Here is a 23,025-nt window from a genome sequence, read left to right as displayed (position 1 = left end):
TATATATATATATATATATATATATATATATATATATATATATATAAATAGCGTTCCACATCTTTGTGACGTCATAGGAAATAATTGGATGGGATTTGGATGAGGTAGGAGGGGAACCAGGATTCTTCTCAATATGAATAACCAGAAAATTTTTACTGAAAAATTTGATAGTCCTTATTTGATTGAAATGCATAATTTCTCTGGATGTGAATGAATTCGTGACCCCTTACAATTTTACTGCTGAATTCTTCTGGGTTCATCCGGTTGCTTTATTCCTCCCGAAAAATTTGAAACATCAAGTTTTGTGGAATAATCAGGGTAGTAGGTGAACTCCAAAAAAATAACTGGTTTCCACAAGCGTGAAAAAAAAATTCGTGATATGAACTTGAATAACCGCAAAATAATGGCAATTCAGACGAGTCGTCCCTCGACCGCTTAATTCGGTTTAATTTCACGTAGTTATAGAAAGTATTCCAATACCCTCTCGGATCCATGACCGAGAATGAGGAAATTAAATAATATTATGAAGTGAGTGAGTGACAAATGCCCAGAGGTCACATTCCATCTGACCCACATTCCAACTTCACATTTTCCCCACTTAAGCAGTCATCTCCTAGGTATTTTACCCACACCCTGGACTTCCTTCTTCTCCATGTCACTAGTTCAAGGTCGATGTACGTAGGTGTGGACGACGGTAGAGAACGATTGACTTCTGGGTCGTGTTTTTTAGTGGCGCTCATCATGGGAGTGTTTCTTTATCGATGGAATTCTTCTCTCATTCAATGCTAAATCTCACCGGAATGGATGACGACATGTGAAAGTTCACTTGACCTCAGATGTTGAGGGTTTCAGTGTGGGAAATTGTATCTTTCCGCGGTGGGGATAGGTATATTCCACAGACACGTGCATATCGCTCAATGTGACCTCAAAAAAATTACGTTTTTATTTATGGGAAAATATACGTTGCACTTGTAACGGTATGATATTGACAAGGAGATAAGAACATATGGAGGGATTTTTGTATTTCGTAGGAAAAATATTGTATTAAGGATATCCGGGTAGTTCGAGCAATTTTTTAGGGGAAATCCTCTTCAGAGATTATAAAATAGAAAATAGTATATTTCAGCACGTGTGGGGCAATTTCGTCTTTAACGTGTGTGGGGTTTACAGCATGAGCCGAAGGCGAGTGATGTAACCACACACGTTAAGGACGAAATTTCCCAACAAGTACTGAACAATATTTTATATCACGAAGCCTGAAACCGGCTGAATTACACACGAGACGCGAAGCGTCGAGTGTGTAATCCAGTCGGTTTCAGGCATGAGTGGCCTAAAGAGTATTTTATATGATACGTGCGTGTAACCGCATGGGTTTTAGTTGACTATAGTCAATAACAAGGAAGGAAATCTAACCTCCGAATAGTGAATACATGGAATGACTGAAAAATGAAAAGGTGATTTTCGAAGCAGATAAAATGAGCCAAAATCGTATAATTCCTGATAGTGATGAAGAGTTAGGCAGTGAGGAGAATTTATTTACTAATGAGGAGGAGTTTATTGGTGATGTGACATTTGAAGAAAATGAAAATAAAATATTCTCCAATGAAGCAACAGCAGGATCGCCAAAAACTCCGTAGAAGAGAATCCGTTATGATGATTTTGATAACAACAACGAACATCTTCCATCAGATATTTTAGCAAATGCCCAAAAGGCAAAAAATCAGACGCTACCAACAACTTCTATAGAAAAAAATAACGTTTTGTATCATATTTTTTTATAATTATAACTTTCTTTTTTTTGCGAATTCTTAATGATTTTTAAAAATTGTATTTTGTAATTATTATAATTAATTTTTTTCAATTAAAAATACTTTACAAGTTTTTTGAACTACATATTTAATGAATATAATTAATTTTTTCTTCAGAAGGTCCGCATAATTTTTAAATCACACTTTTTTATAATTATTTTTTTAAATAAATGTGATCTTTTTTCTTCAGTGGGGGGGGGCTTCGCCCCCTGGACCCCCTTTTCTCGTGGGGGGCTTCGGCCCCCACTCTCCCCCCCCCTCCGCCCCCAGACTTCATCACGCTCTTATCATATAAAATAATATACTCAACACGTGCGGACAGCAGGCGGTATCATTCGGGCGGCTGCGCCGCTCTCGTGAGTAACCGCCTGGTTTCCGCACTAGTTGCGTAATGTACTATTTTAGGTGCAATGTGAACCTTAGTTTCCGAACATTTTTCCGAGAAAACGATTTTAAAAAATATGTAATTTACACATTGCGTCTATAAGATCTGTATCACTCCTCACTCCTTCAATCCAATAGTTCATATCAAGAGAATTCAATGGAAATAAAAAGTCGAAGCTCGTCTATCGCGCAAATGCGCGTATTAAGATATTTAATACGTATGAAGGCACTCCTATTAAGATATTTATGGCAGCGAAGTCATGTAGAAGGTGATACGGAGGTGAATTTAATTGTTCTCTCGCAGAAAACCAATCCCTGAACGAAAAAAAACAAATTTCAATTACAAATTTTCAATCTATTTCGACCATTTTTGTGTTCGAAATATTTTTTTAATAACTTTTCTATTTTTCCCCCATATTTCAAGACTTGTTCTATTTTTTTACCTTGTCTTTTGCATAAGGGGAAAATAATTAATATGGAACCGACTGTAATGGTTAGGTGGGTGAGGTGTTGCTCCGGCGGACATCCAAGCTAAGCAGCGTTGAGCTGGGTTATACTGGCGACCACAAGCGTCTGGTCTTCGGGTCTAACCCCGAGCTCTCCCCACCACCGTGCACGCATGCGCAATGCGTGCACGGTGGTGGGGAGAGCTCGGGGTTAGGCCCACTGATCTCTATATAACTGGATAGCCGATCCCTATGGCAGCCAGTGAGTTTATTAGAGAGGTACGCAGCGCCTCCGGATAGTAGTCAGCGAACTAAGATTCTCTCTAGTGCGCATGTCCGTGTCAGCTGCAGGTAGTGGGGCAGTGGTAAATTTACCGAGAGCATTGGGAAATATTATAGGATATTTTACCGTGTAGGACATCCAGAATAACAGACGAACTTTTGTTAATAATGAGTGAAAACTGACATTGTCTATACACGCGAAAAGAAGTCGAAGCATGGAGGAATGTCGAAATTAGTACAATTGTTATTAATATTGTATTATTAATGAATTGTATAATCGTTAATAATTGAAAAAATTGAATTTTTAAAAACTACAAAGAATCGCCAAAGAATGTTATTAGATTTTTTTAATCGTAATTTTTTGCTAGATTTAATTGACGTTTTAGTTTTTTCAAAAAATCAATTTTGAAAAATCAGGATTTAACCCACTGTCTTATGTCAAAGTCCATAACTTTGTTGTAGAGCAAGATTGAAATCGGAATTTTTAACTCAAAATATGAAAAAAAATCAAGAAATTTTTTGACACATGATACAACATGAATGACCGTTTTTGAAACAATATCCATTATTTATTTATAAAACGGAGATGTTTGAAAAGAAAATAATATGTTGAAAAATGTAATTTGAATGATGCTGGTTGTGTATGAATTTTTTATAAATTTTCTCACGTAATTTAATGGAAAAATTTAATAATTGAAAATCTCGACATCTATAGTGTGGTCAGTATGAACTTGTAGCCTACTGATGAGCTACTTTAAGGAAATTAATGTATTCAGGAAATTGGGAAACTCAAAATAAATATTCAACTGAGTTTATTCGTTCGAAATTTTTTTGTATTTATTAAACTATAATACACCTAGACTGATCGGAATTTATTGATTGAGTATACTATACTAATTTTACCTTTTTCAATTATTATTTACAATTTGGGACGGAGAATGTTTCCACGGCAATTTTCCGAGCACGTGGCTCCCACTGCGGCGTGCATGCGCACTGACGTCATCTTTAGTACCTGAGCTACTGTACGGCAGCGCTGGCTGACACTTCAATTCGCCTCACTTTGAGAGTGGTGGGAGCATAGGGATCAGCTATCCAGTTATATAGAGATTAGTGGTTAGGCCCGAAGACCAGACTCTTGTGGTCGCCAGTATAGTACTTGGATGGGTGACCGCTTAGGAACACCTCGCTCGCACAAAAATTATGGACGGTAGGTACGGTGTAGCGGCCTAGTGTCTCCATCTAGTCAGTGTGACAGATGGATATATTAGGACACTGCACAAATCGGCCGGCTGTGCGACTGGGGTTTTACATGGTTTCCCGTGCAGTCCTAGCTCGAATGGGGCACAACTAAGAGTAAGACGGCCATGATACCGCAGATAACAATGAGGGAAAAAAGAAAGGAGGGGAGGCAGGTTAGAGGAGGGGTTTCAAATTGAGAACTACTTCGATAAAACCAATGAAATAGAAAAATAAAAAAATTAATATGGATAGAGAAAGTGACAACGTTGTGTTGTTCGAGGTACAAGTTGGCAGCATTGATTCACTCAGCTGTTATGTTCCTTCTCATGACGAAATGTATCATTACAACTCCATTCGTATTTGCCGCGCTTACCCCTCCACGATTTCTAACCTCGACGTTGTTGTTTTTGCAAGTTGCGCACGTAGAATTCCTATTTTTCATGAGTTTTTAAAATTATCCCTTCTAAACAATTCTCCTAGGCCATTTGGATTATTTTTTGTTTCTGTTCCTTCCTGAAAGCTCCACCCAAGTGCAAAAGTTTAGGAAAATGGCGAATTTTTTTCTATTTTTGATATTTTCCCTCCGAATTCTCATAAAAGCCCGTGTTAAAATGCATTTTTTTAGAAAAATTCCTGTATTTCACCCATTCTCCTAGGCTATCTAGGATTTTGCATAGGGGTTTTCAAAAGATCGAACACGGAGAGAAATTTTTGGTAAAAATTACCCTTCCAGAAGGATAAACGTGTATTATTGAAATTTTTCGTCTGATTTATATCCAGAAGTTTGACAAAAATTGATGTTAAATAATAAAATTTATCATATGTAAAATAAATTTTACCCTTCCGGAGGGTAATTTTCGCCGAAGGGACCAAAAATTGTCTATACATTTGTCAAAATGTATATAGACAAAGACAAAAAATATCTATGTGAATGATAAAAATTATAGTTATCCTGGTAATTATTATAAAATTCATATAATAATTTCTATTCACCCAATTCTATTAAATTATCCCCATGTGCGCATCAAAAACTAACCGGATGTGCGCGACACTTTTTACCCTTCGAAATAATGAATTCTACCAGTAGATGTACAACCAAGGATATCTTCGAAACTAAGGGAGATAGCGAATTTTCCTCGAAAAATTGGGGGTAGAAGGGGGGGAGGGTGGTATATCGAGAATTCTTGGTAAACAACTCCCCCCTTCCCTCTCAAATTTTTCAAGGAAAATTCGCTAGCTCCCTTAGTTTCGGAGATATCCTTGAAAAACTCACCGCCGCGCTAANGGGGGGGGGGGGGGGGGGAGTTTGTCAATTTGTAAATTATTTTTTTCTCTGTGCCTCTCTCTAATGCAATGCGTGCAAGAGAGAGGCAGATTCAGCCAGGCTACCCCCTCTCCGTCATTAAACCTCAGTCCGAACCTGCGTGGTGCGTGGAAGAGATCTGTAGGTAAGATTAGTATTTTACCATCCTGGAACAGTAATTTTTATCCAAGATATTTGTAAAAACTACCAAGATATGTAATAATTTTTATCCGCGCGTACTGGCAATTTTTACTCAGATAAGAACAAATATTATCCGGAAATGTTCATTAAAATTTATCCACACGAATGATATTTATTGCTCCAAAAATACACTGCTACAGAATTACTCTTCCATCCGGGTAATTTTTACCTGGATTGCACGATAATTTTTACCAAAAATTTCCCTCCGTGAAGAATGTATTAAAAAAATTATTAATTTCTTAACTTTTTTTCGACCTTTTCTGACTACGCAATAAATACCTTAACATTCTCCCTTTTCCACACTTGCTGGATCATACTGGGTCGATGTAACACAAAAAATCCAAAATTTAAATTTGAATGATTACAAAGCTTCCATTCGGAAGCAGTAGAAAACTATTTACCTAAGTCAGACATTTTTGACTTTTACCAATATTTTTATAGAAAAAAAAAACAGATAAGCTACGGATAAGCTCCTGAAGATAAGAGTTAAATAGTTTCTTTGGCGAGAATAAGGTATTTGTAAATTGGCTTGACAAGAACGATTTAAACTGGTCCTCCAAATCAATGGGAATTTCAAAAATTTTCTGAAAATGTCCCTTTTCTACAAATAAATTGATCAAAGATGTCAAAATATTTCACGTCGAACATGATTTTTCTTTTATCAGGGTAACATTCTTCCCTGAACCCCGCAGCGTCTCGGAGATATTTACGAAACATTGAAAAGGCATATTTTCTCTTTTCACAATGTAAAACGTTTTGTTGCATTGAGTAGTTTCTTTCCCCAAGCCATAAATCTCCGGTTTCCTCGCGATATCCATGCACTCCCAGTTGCATAATTATTCAAAATATTCAGACTTTCAAAACATGTAAATTTTGGTATTAACGCCGGTGACTGGGATATGTTAGATAGTAATTTTCAATGATAAAAATTTTTTATGGACATCATTAACTTATTCATTCAAACAGAAAACGAGACACATGTAGAGAGGATCGAAGACAGGGTCTATCCATTGATAGAATACCACGAGCCTTAACCAAAAAGAATGTTAATCGCTGACTAGACAAGATGTTGAACAAGTGGAGAGAATGTCTTTCGAGACAATCTGTGTAGGACAGTCGAAAATACACTCAGGGACATTCTGTTTCCGTTGAGATTCATTGTGAAATGAACTTGAAGTTTGTATCAGAGTTATGAGATTATGGTGATATACATGGCGGGACAGGTGCACGGAGAAAAATAAGTCGAGACTAAGCCTCCAGAGACAAAAAGAAAGATTTCTGGATGCATTGCTCTATACCAGGATGTATTGAATCGACCGAAACAAAATTATATCCACAAGTGTGAATTAATAATACGAGTTAGTAACGAGAATCTCAGATGTTTATTCTACGTTTTACGTGTGTTACGGAACGCCACATTAATTCTTAATTGAAAAAATGAGAAAATTGCGAATATCTCGAAAACTTTGAATAAACGCATGGAGAGAAATATTCAATAAAAATTACGGGTCAATTCACATAATCCGTAATGGGGAATCGTTTTCCGGCAATGTTTATAGGAATGAAAGAGAAGAAATCTGAAACGTTCAGTAAATTCTCACGTTCATCACCGAAAAAAGTACGAAATTGTCACGTAATTTTTCTCGAAGAGGTAAAATCTTACAGAAACCTCCCGACTTATTATGCCTCCAAAATCAAAAATTTTTGAACGTTTAACAATTTTTGTGAAGCTAGTGAGTTATTTCTACGTTCCGTTCCGTAAAATTTCTCATTCGTTGGGGAAAAATTACGGAACGACTTGTTGTCTCCACAGCGGTGAGTCATCAGACGCGTGGTTAATTTTTACGGAACAAATTGTAGAATTTACGTGGCGATTTGTACAATTTCACTTCCGACTGACACTTTTTATTGAATTTTATTTCGCTCACGGATTACGTTTCAAGACGTCCGTTTTATGTTTTTTTTTTTTTTGTAATTTTTATTAAATTTTTTCTCTCCGTGCGGGTATTCATATTTGAATTGATCGTGATAGAGGGCAGCAGAACGAGTATTGCGGAAAAAAAATTAAAATTAATAATCAGTAGTGATGCCGCAAGACAAGACAAGACAAGAATTACGTATTTCTTGTCTTGTTTTGTAATTTTAGGGTTTTTCTCTTGACTTGTCTTGTTCCAATTGTCAAGAGAAAATTCGGCTCTTGTCTTATTGGATATGAGCAAGAGAACGAAATTCTTGTCTTGTCTTGCGTTCTCTTGTGCACCTCGACAATTTTATTTTTCAGTTCCGTGAGATTAATAAATTGAGTATTCCTCGTGTGGCTCGTATTGCTCATGATTAGATGACAATTAGTGCATCCAGTATTCCTTCAGAACGGTTGTTTTCAAAAGCTGGTCTCATCATCAGAAAACATCGGAGTCGATTGAGTAACAAAAATGTTGAGTACTTGTTGTGTGTGAATTCATGGTTCCCATCTCCACTAGCTCCAATAATAAAAGATGTGCTATTCGAGAAGAAAGATTAAAATAATCGAGGAATACATAATTCTTCACAATATTCAGGGATATATAAAGAGTTATTTAACAAAATGGACTTATATTATTGATGACTTTCGAGTTTTTACCGAATTTTTTGATTAATTATTTTTCTCTTGTTCCATATCTCTTTTTTTCTCTTGCCTCTTCTGAACTTCCCTTTTATCTTGTCTTGTCATTTTTACCAAGAGAAAAATCTGTCTCTTGTTTCGTCTCTTGCAGCAGTACTCTTGTCTTGTTTCTGGCGCTCTTGCGGCATCACTAATACCAGTTGTTTGGGAGATATTGAATAAAATAGCGTTTCTCTGCGTAAGTCGTTCATTGTAATGAGAGTAAATGAATTTACAATGCCCGAAAAAAAAAATTCATCATTGATAATTTCTTATATAAATTCTACCTTTGATGAGTGTGAGAATTTACTCTATTTTTAAGATTCAACAAGATTTATTAACATGGATAAATATTTACAAACAAGACAAGACAACAATATGATACAAGTTTATACATACAAAATTGATTGGTATAGTATCAGCCCGGAGGCTACAACATTGTATAACATGAGGGGTGAGAAATAGGTTAACAATATGAGGGATGGGGACAGGGAGGAGATGCTGGATAGAGAAAATTTTTTTATATTAAAAAGCCCTATTACAATTTCCTCTATGAAATTCTCTGACAACTATTTTCTTAAATAATAGTCTTTTTTCGTTTGACTATCCAAAACTTGAAACTTCATATTCATTTTCCCCCAATTGAATCCAATGTCACGCTCATGGAACTTACAACGAGATTGTCTGTGGAATGAAATTTTTTTCCACCAGTGTAACTGAAAAAATGCCCAACAAAGATGTTGTTTGACATGTCCTCGTCGAGACAATCCCACATATGACAGAACTCCCAACTCAAACCCTAGCGCATAACCAACATTAATGAATTAACCCTCCTGAACTGGCGCGTAGAGCGGCGCGCCGCCGCCAACTGCTCAACCTATAGGGCGCCACTGCAGTGCAAGTGAGACGTAAGAGATCTAGCCAGTTCAGGAGGGTTAATGAGCTAAAAAACATTCTTCTAAACAAGTTTCCCATCGCCTCATTCGATGCGAATCTCTCTTTATTAATCATTACTAATATATTAATGACAGTTGATAGAATGACCAATACTTAGCCGTCATGGAAATAGAAACTCTCATGGGTCCCGTGAGCCAACAGGCCCACTAGTAGGCGTAACGCTAATTTTTATCTCTTCGAATCACTCAGCGACGAATTTGGCCGCAAACGATCGCTGACTTTCGAAATGGCCCCGGGGGTAATCATCTGGAAAGAAAAAAATAACAGTCAACTCAAACGTAACACACTCACTTCGCGATCCACATGAGTTAATAGCATATACAGAGGGGGAAAAAAAAGTAACGAAATGTTTCACGAATGTATGTATGATGGTTGCGTTGAAGCGTGACTGGGGCACAATCTCCATACGAAACTCCTTCGCTGTGGATTTCTCAAAAGAAGTGGAGTTTCGCAACAACGCTTTATACCACCCGATAATTACCAATACCGATACTCCACCGGTACTCCACCATTGTAACGAATTTTCCACTCGAGTGACTCACTGGAACGCTTGTCTTCACCATATATTTGGAATGCAGGAGGGACTGAGAGGTTGAAAGGTTGACGACGTGGAAATGTTTGTTTTGTCGAGGAATTTTTGGGAGGAATTAAGACGGAATTTTTCGGTGTTTGCGCTTTGGGGTCGGGGTATAATGTCAGGGGGCTGATGTGTGTGCAGTGGACACTCCCTATGATTTCGCTTCTCTAAGATTCCAGTTGAGAAAGTTGACTTCCCCCACTATCAAGAATCTACCCACATGGAAAAAATATATATACAGAAACATATGTCACTTATATCCGCTTATATGTGGTATATTTTCCGGCAAAAAATGCAATATTTGAGATATATGTTGGATATATGTGTGTACATATATGCCACCGGGTATACCTAGCATATACATGGTATACAAGGCGGATACATTCAAGATATAATTCCGGCAAAATCACTATATCTCACTTATAAATTTTGGCTTATATTTTTTTCTATGCGGGTAAGTGTGTGGGCTCCTCTGCGCGACGGGAGTGCGCAGTAGGACACTGGCGGTACGCCAGGATTGGAACAGACAGATTCTCTCTCTGTTTTCCTTTTTCCTCAGGGAAACCATCCACTGTTAGCAAATTACTCCTGAAATTTCAAGTAAAAAATCTTGAAATTTCTAACAATCACTCATTCACACGAAATTTTCATGTATTTTGCTATTGGAAAATGAATTGAATTCTGGAGTATTCAATGGAACTGCAATTTTCCGATCCGCATGATGACGAAAATTATTAAATGATTTGAAAATTCAAGCAAACAATTGTTCAATTTTCAAACAAATTTAACAATGGTCTTTTCAAATTTAACGTATGAGCAGGGGCTTTCCGATATTTTAAGGTATATATATCCCTAGAAAACTGCTATCTCTTACGATTGTCCCCATGTTTTCCATAGATAATGTTTATGATATTCGCCAGATATTCAAAAAAAATTCTAACTACCTGCACTACACAGTTCATGAGATAATAAATAATGAAATATATAGGCCACACGGGGATTACTGAATTTCTAAAAATGCAATGAAATTACAAATTTGTGAATAGCATTGAGATAAGAATTCCTCAACCCGTTTAAATTTTCGATGAAATCATGAATATTCAGTGTCGAATTACTATGAATTTTCATTGATTTGAAAATTCAAGAATATATTTACCGGAATTTTTCTCATTTTTACTAATTTTCACGGAATAATTGAACTAAAATTTACAGCTTTCATGGATTTTTCCACGAAATTCCGAATTTTTGATGACGAAATTCCTCGAAATTTCAGTTTTAACAGTGCAGATTTCCAAAATATCTCACGATGTCTCTGGAAATTTGTAATAAAATCACTGAATTGTTAGACTTTGGCACTGATTGAATTTCGCAATCGCGAATCCCCACAAATTGGGGATAGATTAAAAAAAAATAGGATAGGTACCTGACGATCAATAATATGTCCTTGAAAATCAAAATTTTTTGAGATCGCTTAAATAAAAAAATCCTGAACAGGTTTTATAAAGATTTTTCACTCGAGTAAAAAAGTAGAATTGTTTTTCAACGAATTGATTTCTTGAGGAATTTAAAATTTAGTCATCTCCAAGAAATATTTCTTGAAATTTTGTGCTAAAATCAAAGTGATTAAATGACTTAATTCTCTGGATGTTTCGATCAATCCCATGAGAATCAATGGATCCGTCTGAGCTGCAAGGAAAAACGTTCTCTGGTGACAATCAATTCCCCTGAAGTGAATGACGAGTCGACAGGAAAAAACCGGTAGGGGATAAAAAAATACCAGTATAGAAAAAAAAATCTTCCAAAAAATTCTATTCTCAGCAATCAACTTCACGAATAAGGCAATTAGTGCATGTAACTTATTCAAATTGCGTTATCAGGCGTCATCTTATCGCCCACTAATTAATTGAACCCGAAATTTCCACAATTCCTTTCAAATAAAAATGAAGAAATATTCTCAACTGTCGCTTGAAACAATACATACACATAACCTCCCGGCTCCACATGATAAATAATTGGAAGCCTACAATTACGCTCGATCCCTCCGTGCACCCACTGTTGGAAAAAAATGAACAATTTGATGAACAGTTGAGTGGTCGTTTTAGTAGAATTATATTAAGATCGATATAGGGAGAAAGAATCATGTAATCTCAAATTTCGCTGGAAATTCTAATGAAATTCCAAATTCTTGAGTAGTAGGAAGAGAAGCATTTCGCTGTCAATCAAATCGTGAATATTTAGTACCAAATGTTACAGCATTTTCAATTGACTGAAAATTAGAAAATACATGGAAAAAAAGCTGCAAAAAAATTACCAAATAAATGAGTGATTTTTTCCTCACTGACTTCGGAAAAATTCCTGAACGTGAAGGGTTCCATGATAGTTCGTCCTATCCACTTCCATCTCGGGCCATTTCATCCCAGGGCATTTCATCCTAAGACATTTCATCCCAGACATTTTACCGCCACTAGTTCATCCTACACATGTACAAACCACAAAGCTACCAGATTCAGATAGGGCCGAATAAAAATGAAGGGCAATAAACGGATTATCCTCATCACTTAACGCCCAACACAAATACAATATATTAATACTCATACACATCATTTACCGATACACAGGCCTTATCATACAATTTACTCCGATGCCTCAGTACACATTCCAACTCCGAGCCCAAACGACACCATTTAAGAATCAAATGTAATAAAATAAATTGAACATGGTGTTGAAATTTGGCACAACTCAAAGAGGACAAAAAACACTGATCGTTGATGCATATACATTTTATAAACACAGTGATGGTTCAGGAAAAGTGATATGGAAGTGCAGTCACTATCAAAAAGGATGCAAATCACGCTGCCACACGACAACAGAGACAACCCAAGGTAAACAAACGATGATAAAGCAAGAAGAAAAAAACAATATTCATTTTTTGTTCCAATATCCACTAGGAGAAATTTTACAACAGGATGACCATGAGCAGCACGCACCAGATTTGACTGGGATTAAAGTTTCTAAAGTAATCAACAAAATGAAGAAGAGGAGTCGCAGAAGTACAGAAAAAACATTGAATATTGTGGGACACGCCATAGCTAACCTAGAATCACCAACTGCAGCTCGACCACCCAATCGACAAGCTTTAAAGAAAATCGTCAATTGTACTCGTGGTGGGGACACTAAACCACCACCAGATCCTACAACAAAAACTGTCGAAATACCACAATCGTACCAGGTTACCCTGCGCGATAAGCGATTCCTGTTACGTGATATCCAGTCCAAAACATGGATATTAATCTTCACCCCAACAAATGATCTGGAAGTGTTGACCTCACAATGTTCTTGGGCAAGTGATGGTACATTTAGTGCCGTTCCACAAGCATTTACACAATTATATACTATTCATGCTTCAATTGGAAACAAAACACTCCCCTTAGTCTATGCTCGGCTGCCAAACAAACGCAAGACTACTTACATAAAATTGCTGAAGGCTCTACAAGAATTGATTCCCAACTTGGACCCCCAAAGAATGATAACAGATTTCGAAATAGGATTTATTAATGCCTTCAAGGAGGAATTTCCAAATGCACAGATTCGCGGATGCTACTTTCATCACACAAAATGCATCTGGAAAAAAATAAAAACATTGGGTTTAAAGATACGCTACTCCACAGACATTATCTTCCAGACGGCAATAAAAATGCTGTGTGCAATCGCTTTAGTTCCTACAGAGTATGTCACAGCTGCCTTCGATGCATTAGTGGCTTCGAAATATTTCCATGTCTATATGCGGTCCTTTTTCGTCATTTTTTTTCAAAATTTTCTTACAAGGGATCAATCGAATTTACTTGATTAAATGAATTTAAATTAAAGTCAAAAGGACATCCAAACAGATTTTTTAAGCCATCATTCAATCAATTCAGTACACTTTTTTAGTTATCGTGGGACAAACGATTCTCGAAAAAATTCAAAAATTAAAGAACCAATCAATGAATAAAATTTTAATTAACGTCGATTAATAGGGCCCAACAAAATCTACATATGAAAACAAAAAAATTCAATTCAATCCATTCATTAGCGAATAGTTGAAGAATAACATTGTTACATACACACACATACACACATGGATAAGGTCTAAAAATTGTATTTTCGGACTTTGTGGGTTATACTAGATCGATATAACATAAAATCCAAAACTGGAATTTTAACGATTACAAAGCTCCCATTCAAAAATAACAATTATCTACTTCTTGAGTAACCAATACCTTGGAATTTCAATTGGACTTCAATGTCACAAAATTTTCCAAAAAGTTCAGAAGAAATTTCAGTCAAAAATATTCAACAATGCATATGAGGTATTCCATGCCGAATGAGTAAACGACTGACCTTCACCCGCTTGAAAATCGATGGCGATTTTTTCTACGATTGGGGGGCTTGAAAAACTATTCCTTAAATTTTTTCAGATTTTTTCGACAGCTCAGTTCGGAGATATGATTTTTTAAAATTTTATCCGTTTTTTTTCATTAACTCGAATTCTACTCATCCGATTTAACTTTATTAGGGGTCAAAATTTTCCATTTTCTAGCACTTATAAGAATATTTTTAGCAAAGATTTTTTTTAATTTCTAGATGCTCAAAATAACGAATTTTCAAAAAAAAAGTTGACAAAGTTGAATTTTGCAAATTACGTCAGGATTGATTTTTTTCATATTTTTTCCATTAATTCTTATAATCAAACCGAGTATTTTGAGCCATCATACATGTTGGGTTTTGTTCGGGATCTATTTTATTTTCAATTTTTTCTCGGAATTCCGCAAATTTGGTGAAAACATCCCAAAACGACTTTGATTATGTATCGAAAAAATATGTAATATATAGATATACATTTAAATTAACTTCATACTGTTTGTAATCAAAGTCAATCAACGCGCTTTTGGGGTATTTCGAGCGAATTCGCGGAGTTTCGAAAAGAAAAAATTAAAAGTAAAATAGATCCGGGACGAAACCCAACATGTATGACGGCTCAAAATACTCGGTTTTATTATAAGAATTACTGGCCGATGGCCGTGCCTGTGGTTAGAGTACGGGATTGGCACGTGAGCGACCCCAGTTCGATACCCGGCTGGGGAGCCAAAATTTGTAACACTCTAATCTCACAGTTTCACTGTCGAGCGGAAGTCTCGTTAAAGGGACGACTGTACCTGAGCAGGTTTTTCCCTCAAGTGAGGTTTTCCCTCGTTCTTCGGCGAATGCGGTACAGGGGGCTGGGGGGGTGGGAAGGGAACAAATCGTAAAAACCCGAAAGGGTATATGAGAGAAAATAATTTTTATAAGAATTACTGGAAAATTTTTTTTTTAATCAATCGTGACGTAACCAGCACAATTCAACTTTTTTAACTTTATTTTTTTCGAAAATTTGTTATTTTGAGCATTTAGAAATTGGAAAAAAAAATTTACTAAAATTATTCTTATAGGTGGTAAAAAATGGAAAATTTTAACCCTTAATAAATCGGAATCGAACGAATAGAACTCGAGTTATTGAATAAAAACCGATAAAATTAAAAAAAATCATGTCTCCGAACTGGGCTGCCGAAAAAATCTGAAAAAATTTGAGAGATAGTTTTTCAAGCCCTCTAATCGTAGAAAAAATCGCCATCAATTTCCAAGAGGGTCAGGGTCAGCCGTTCACTCATTTGGCATGCAAGACCTCATATAAACCCTGTAAAGAATCTCCTGGATCGAAAAGTCCCATATGACTCAATTAGAAAGTTCTCAGGTTGGTCTGACTGGTATCACGATCTTCCGATCAATGGGGCGAGGTTGAATGATCTTCGAGAATGCTCGATGGAAGAAGATGAAGCCCAAGTGGAGAAGACGTTTCTCGTTGTGCGGCGTACGGCCTACTTGCGCATCCGAAACAAGCTCCAATCTTTCCTCACATGTCCCCACCTCATCAGGTATTCAGTGGCTTTTGTACCCATGATGTAGACAAAACTAATACCACGAAATGCCGGAATGGCAAGTGAGGTCATTGGTTGCGCATGGAGGACAGGTGACGCCGTAGGTGTACATGCGCGGGGAATGAATTTCCCGGTTATTTGAAGAAAACACGCGCCCATCTTCACGAGACAAATCGGGTGGGAAAAGAGAAAGCGGGTCAAAGAGCCGGCCACGACGACAGCCAGAGCATCAGCCTCTGTTGGATTACTCGTCTCTCATTTTTATAGCTTCAGTTGTCTCTAATAAATGAATTTTCGCTGCGAAAATGATGACAGGTGATGAGGTGGATGTTTTTAGAAATTAACATTTCAGTAAAGAGTAGGGAAGCGGGTGCATATACTACCCACTTAAGGGGAGACTACTATGAATTTTAAAAGTCGTGGGTCATTGGAGTGAGACTTTTCATACGTTGACGATCGATTATATAGATCTGAAAACGAATAATTAGTGCAAAAAAAATTTTTTTTTATTGTTCGTTTGCCCGAAAACGCTTAAAATGCGACGAAAAGGGAAATGCGTTTTTTCTTCAGCCTCGGACCCTATAAGGAGTCATAAATGGGTAGAATAGTCTCTTTGGAGTGTTTACACTGGAAGATTTGAAGAGCACAGACTTTTTATTAATATTAAGCATATTTAATTCAGTACCGAAGTGATCAAGCGGTTTAGGGCAATTTAGTCTTTAGTTGAGTTTTCCAGAAATATTTCCGAATTTAATGGAGATAGCAAAATTTTCATAATAACGTTTTTTTTTGTAGAGTGAATTGAGTGCAACTAAAAAGGTTATGAGAAAAATTTTGCTACCTCCCTTAGATTTCGAGATATTCATTGTAAACTGGCCAATCGCCAAAATCGACATAAACCCTTCGATCACTTTGCTACTGAATTATGTAATTCAATTACCATCGGCCAGTGAGCGATGGAATCGAACTTTGAGGGTGATACCAGCTGGCACGCGTCCAATACCGCCTGCTTTGTTTTGATGACTTTTTTAGCAACAAATACACTACTCAATTATATTCACTTCATGTAACCGAAGCCTCATATAATTCCCTGTAAAATTATTGTATTTACCCAAAGGACATGAATTTTTTAAGAGAACAATTATTACCGCAGAAATTATTATGTTTTAACAGAAACTTTCGTTTGTGTCTACAACTAAATTAATTCAACACAATAAAAGATCGCTTCCGTGGAACGTATAATTCTCGGTAGGACTGATTTTTTCTCTAAGTAGAGGTCGTTAGTTTCCAAATCTCTTTATATTATGAAAATCCAAATCGATTTCTGGTGATAAAAATTTGGTACTTGAAATTATCCGAGTGGAAATTGCTTCAGGCCCACCTGAAACATGATCAGAACTTGATCAGGTTTTTGTAAGGTTCGACTGATCCGGTGATGCCTGATGAGAACCTGACCAAGTTTTGATCCAGTAGATCGGATCCGAAAAACTGCACGATGATTCAGATCAAGTTCTGATCAGGTAGGCACGATCTCACCCTGCAGTCGGCCGCCTGACCCCAATTTGATCAAATTCAGATTTGATGTCTTTGATCGGCATTTGAACGAGATCAATTGAAGAGAAAATGATTAGATTCAGATCCGGTCCATCTGAAATTAATTTTAATAAGTTTTTCAGATAATTTAATTAATTATTATTATACTATTCAAATTAAGTTTTATCAACCATTATCAATAATTATTTTAAATCTTCAAAAAGGATCATTATACTATAATTATAATAAATTAATTTAATTTAATGAATTTAATTAAATTAATCAATTTAATTAACAGCCAGCCCTTTTTAAATGTACAGAAGGGAGGGATGATGATATCATAAATACGTATTAGAGGAGTATCAAACTTACACGCAAATGATCTTGAGAAAAAAAATCACCAAATGTCTATTTATTTACTAGAGTAATTGTTATTATCATTATTATTATTCATTAATGAAATGAATAAAAATTTAATTGAACATATTTTATCTCTGAGAATACACACGCACATCTACGAGATCAGGAATAATCGTAAATTCAACGAATACCCCGATACAAATCATATAGGCAATGTACAGTTTACTCAATAGTAATAGCGTGATAGCGTAGTGGTTAGGGCATAGGATTAGCAATCATAGGGTCCTCGGTTCGATCCCCAGCATCGGTAAAAAAATGATAAGCTTTTTCAGAGGTAATAACAGTAGAGATTCATTAAGAGAGGCAGCCTACGGTGAAAGAATTGAATTATCTTTTGTTTTGGATTAATTATCATTGATAATTGTTAATGACACAGACAGGCAGGTCATGCGGTTTTCATACAGTTAACTTTATCAAGTTCGGATCCATTCGTCCTGATCAAATCCGGATTGGTCAGAGGCGTAACATGTTTGATCGGACCGGATCCGTCAACTTCAATACCTGATCATTGGTCAGGTCTAACCTGATCCAAACTTGATCAAGACCTGACCGGAATCTCCACTCGGGTAATTCTCGATAATTAAAGGTAACGGGTAAGGGGTCAAAATAAGGGTCACGAGGATCAAAATTATGGCCATGAGAGAGAGAATAAGGGTCATAAGGGTCATATTGTCATGAATTTATAAATCTCTCTTTTTTAATGCATTTCATCAGGTATTAATTCTTTTCTTTCGATATAGAACTCCTTCTCTGAAGTTAGCGCTTCCCTTTTGTTTTTCATCCATTCTTCTCTTATTATTATTTTGCCATTTTGAGATTTTTGTCTTCGAATTATTTAATTTCTTAAATAAACGTATTTTTATTAATCCACGTGCGTTTCAATATGAATCAGATTAAGGGTCATATGTTACGTTATGAGGGTCAGAATAAGGACCATAAAGGTCAGATTAAGTGTCACAAGGGTCAGACTAAGGGTCATATTGGTCACATTAAAGGTCATCAGGAATCAGGGTTATGAGGGTTAGAATAAGGGTCATAAGCGCTAGATTAAAGGTCACAAGGGTCAGCTTAAGGGTCATATGTGTCAGATTAAGGGTCACAGGGTCAGAATAAGGATTATGGGGGTCATATGTGGGTCACATGGGCGTAGCGCCCTTGTATCTACAAAAAAACTACATGATAGAGTTCTATGCCTTTCATGCCATTGCTTCACTACAAAAAGAGTTCTTCATTTTGTTTCTCCGCTTCGTCCATTCACTTTGTCACATTTTTCAAGTCTCACCTCGACCCGATTCCTCCACTTTAGAAGAAATGATCTTCACACCTCTATTTTTCCAATTGAAAACGGATTTTATTTCATCTCCGTCTCTTTCTTTCCACTCCCTCCACCAAGTGCCTTTTCTCACCTTTTTCTTGTTGTGTTCTTTACATTAAACCCAGCGACGTGTTCGTCCGAGTATAAATCGCTGCAGGTTCATAAGGCCATTATTCAATGGAAGCCCCGGTGAATTTATGGCTTTTGTCCACAACTTTTTCGCTCCTATTGTATCTCCCCATGATGCGAATTTTATGGTAAAGGATTCTTAAGTGCAATTTGATGAAATCCAGGGGTTAGCTCGCTATGTTTTCAGAGCTCTAATGTGAAAAGTACACGACCATGTCGCGTCTGATTTGGAGCGCCGTTGCTATCCTGCACGGAGAGACATGTATGAGAAAAATTACCATGTTCGCACAGTAAAGTGGGTTCAGATGGTCTTTCCAGGCGAAATGTACCGTAAAAAGTAGGAAAAAGTACTGTTGCACGAGTCATTTTTCGGATAAATGCGGGGAAAAATTCTTATGCAGCACGGTAAAATCGAAGCGACGGTAAATTTTTACGAGAAATACGAGAAAAATTATGACACTGGCTGGCAAATTTTTCCGGTGCTCTACCAGAATCCTAGGACTCGATCGCGCATTCGTAAGTTTTCGGCACTCTTCGTCCCCCCTCCGCAACCACGAACATCAACTCAACGTGACCAGATGATTTATTCCGTCGCCTCCTCTAGCCTCCTCTCTCACATATTTCCTTACTGAAACCCCAGGTTAATGTTTTTCATAATATTAATTCAGTGAAATATTAATTAGTGCTGTGATAAAACGGTTAAGAAATAAAATGAGTGCCCTTTATTTTCTCTTCATGAGGTGTGTAACGCTGTAGAGATACATTGGCCTGTCAAACGTTCCACATACGTTTGCCGCGCATTCTGCTTTTAATATGGGAGAGAGGATATGGAGGCGAGGTTAAAATAAAATTAATAGGATGATATGGTGAAGGACAATGTTTACTCATTTTTAATTATTGAATGTAATTTATCATGTAATAGAAACCAGTCAGGGATCAAGCTTTTATTGTGCGGTACCGGAATTTTTACTATGCAGCACCGGAATTTTTCTGGTGCTAGGCAATTGAACCCACTTTATGAGACGGCACGGTAATTTTTGCTTGAATTTCGCCTGAAAAATTCTGGAATTTTTTTCTCCGTGTGAATTGGATCACGTAGTGCCTTCCGTTTGCACTCACTTTTCCAATTATCTCCAAGACCATCTCTCGCCGAGTTGTAAGTACATGAACTGGGTTTGAACTAAGTGACTTGACCTCTGTGAAAGGAGGAATCAAAGTGGAATGAGATTATTAATTGTAAAAGTACATAACGATTATGGAAAAAGGCATTGGTTCATAAGAAAATGATAATTTTATGGCGAAATCCATTAAAAAGTTACTGTTAATGGTATTTACTTCATTGAAAATAGTATGATCTGGAAATTAGACCAAAATAATTTTGAATAGCACATATTAATTTTATTAAACTCAAATTTTTGTGATGATGAAATTCTCGGAAAATTTCCCAATTGATTTAAAAAATCAGATGATGAACTTCAATTGAATTTGACGAACACAGCCAGTGAACACAACGAGTAACTATTATTATTTCTCAAAGAAATAATTTCATATGAAAAAAAATCGAAAGAAACAATTTAAATAAATACAGAATATTATATATATGTTCATTGAGATAAACACTGTTAAAGAAATTCGGCTGAATTTTCTGGAAAAAGACCTTCAATTCAATTTAAGAGAAAAAAGTCAATGGAATTTTAAATTTCTCTGAAAATTACAGTAAAAACCCATTTTTTTAGCAGCAGGAAGGCGGGAATTCCACCATTTGCATGAATTTTCAAGGGAAAATGATTATTCACTGTCAAATACCCTTAAATTTTGAGGGAATTCCCTGACAATTACGATGAATCTTGAATTCAAGAAGAAATTTCTCTGAATTTTCCTGATTTTTTATTAATTTTTCCTGATGAATTAAACTGAAGTTGATAGTTCCCACGGTTTTTCCCCGGAAATTATGAATTTTCAATTATAAAATTCCTTGAAATTTTAGTGGAAATGTTACTTGTTAGAAACTTCCAAGACTGTTACCGGAAATTTCAGTGAAAATTTTTTAACAGTGCATCTATACATGTATACATGGAGATAATTGAAATTTCTTCCACAACTACATGAATTTCCTCTTTTGTGCACTCCGTTGACCACATCCATTATTCCTCACACACAGCAAAAGCGAATGTCTGAAATTCACACACCTTTTGTAGACATTTTTCGGACACTAAAAGACGTCTGAATAAAATGAAATTTTGTCTGAATTTCAGACGGACAGGTGCCTAACTAAACATCTTAATTCATGTTTGAAATTCAGATAAATTTTCATTCTATTCAGACATCTGTTTTTGCTGTGCAGTAAGAAAACAATAATCACACACATTAGAATTGTAATACTTTTTTTATCTCCAGTTCTTTCGCAAAGAGGCAAATTTCTTGTAATGGGTGGGCTGATAGTCGTGAAGGAAATCTGTTCTCCCCCTGATAAGCTTACACATGCCCCATAGTAAACTGTACTATGTTCCAAATCATTCCCGTAGACATAATTTAATGGGCCTACATTTTGGGAATGTCTTTTATGTGAAAATTTCTACACAGAGATTCGACACTGTTTTGTCTTCTATGTGTACGAATAAAAGTCCTGTGTTTATGAGAACTTCTTTTGAAGAGCTTTCTTCTCTCCATACAAATCAGTACAGTAACTAGGCCGAAGCTGAATCAAAAGGGGTGGGGGTACCCCACAATCAGAGAATAGGCGTAGGGTACCCCTACTACCAGAAAAAGCGGTGGAGGAATCCCTACTCGAAATTTCTGTTACGCAGGGGGTTTTAGATGAGGACATGGTGAGGAAGTGTCCGGTTTTCTCTCTCGTTCTAGGGCTTTCCGCTGCGTTCGATGTTACTGTATGTGAGCCATGAGGAGGGGGTTTAGATACTTTAGATATTTTTCATTCGCTGTAGGGTTTTCCACTGTGTTCTATGTTACTCTTATGTCAACGAGCTGGGTCAAGAAAAGGAGGTTCTGAGAAATATCTCTTGAGACCAAACAACATCTAGACCATCCCGTTCAGGACATTCAGGAAGAGGATTGGACAGCGGCATCCCTCTATGGAGCTCATGTATTTCAAAGGGGGCATAAGGTGTCTTCAGAGCAGGGATCCAGTGCCTCCAACTGCTACCCTAGTGGAAAAACCTAAGGCAGAGGCGTAACACGCCTGATCAGAATTTCGGATCGGACTTGATCAGTTTCTGATCAAGACCTGAACAGAATTTCCACTCGGGTATGAGTCAATTTGAGAGTGAAATTCGTAAGTGTCCTGGTAGCTCAGATGGTAAGAGCACCCAACGCGACGTTGGGAGGTCCCGGGTTCGATTCCCGGCTAGGAAGTTACTAATTTTTTCGCTCAAAAAATTAAATTTAATTAATGCCTAATGATGGAAGGCGGAGAAACCCTAGTGGAAAAACCTAAGGCAGAGGCGTGACACGCCTGATCAGAATTTCGGATCGGACTTGATCAGTTTCTGATCAAGACTTGAACAGAATTTCCACTCGGGTAAGTGATAGTCGTCCAGGACATCCTGACACAAGGAACGACCGGGAGGAGGGAATCCTCCCCGGAGCTGTAGCGAGGGGTGGGGGAATCCTTACCCCCACTTTATTCGAATCCTCACCGGAATATGATAGAATTATAGTCAGAGGCTGACAGTATGCTCAAACCATTCAGTGCTCAATGACGGTTCAGAGCCCTATCCGGAGGCAAAAGACGGTTCATTTTCAACTGGAATCAACGATTCATCCATTGATTGCATCGAATCTCGCCGATCGTGCATCCCGCAAAGGACCTTGGCAGG

The 23,025-nt window shown here is 36.9% G+C and overlaps 1 protein-coding gene and 1 long non-coding RNA gene across 2 annotated transcripts in view; one reads left to right on the top strand and one right to left on the bottom strand.

The window, feature by feature from the left end:
- The window catches only part of LOC107044978 (glutaredoxin domain-containing cysteine-rich protein CG31559), a gene marked incomplete at its 3' end in the record, with an annotated part of 119,712 nt that overhangs the window by 20,636 nt on the left and 76,051 nt on the right, over positions 1-23,025 (top strand). The window lies entirely within an intron of this gene.
- On the bottom strand, positions 8,619-12,933 carry LOC107044987. The gene is made up of 3 exons (XR_001461394.1): positions 12,150-12,933; positions 11,820-11,890; positions 8,619-9,507 (listed from the first exon to the last, which is right to left on the bottom strand). It is a non-coding gene; the product is annotated as an uncharacterized LOC107044987 (long non-coding RNA).

This window comes from Diachasma alloeum, unplaced genomic scaffold (assembly GCF_001412515.2).
Source record: "Diachasma alloeum isolate Michigan unplaced genomic scaffold, Dall2.0 Dall_scaffold_00857, whole genome shotgun sequence".
Classification (NCBI taxonomy): Eukaryota; Metazoa; Arthropoda; class Insecta; order Hymenoptera; family Braconidae; genus Diachasma; species Diachasma alloeum.
The sequence above is the reverse complement of the archived record's forward strand: the minus strand, read 5'-3'. Positions and strand labels throughout refer to the sequence as shown.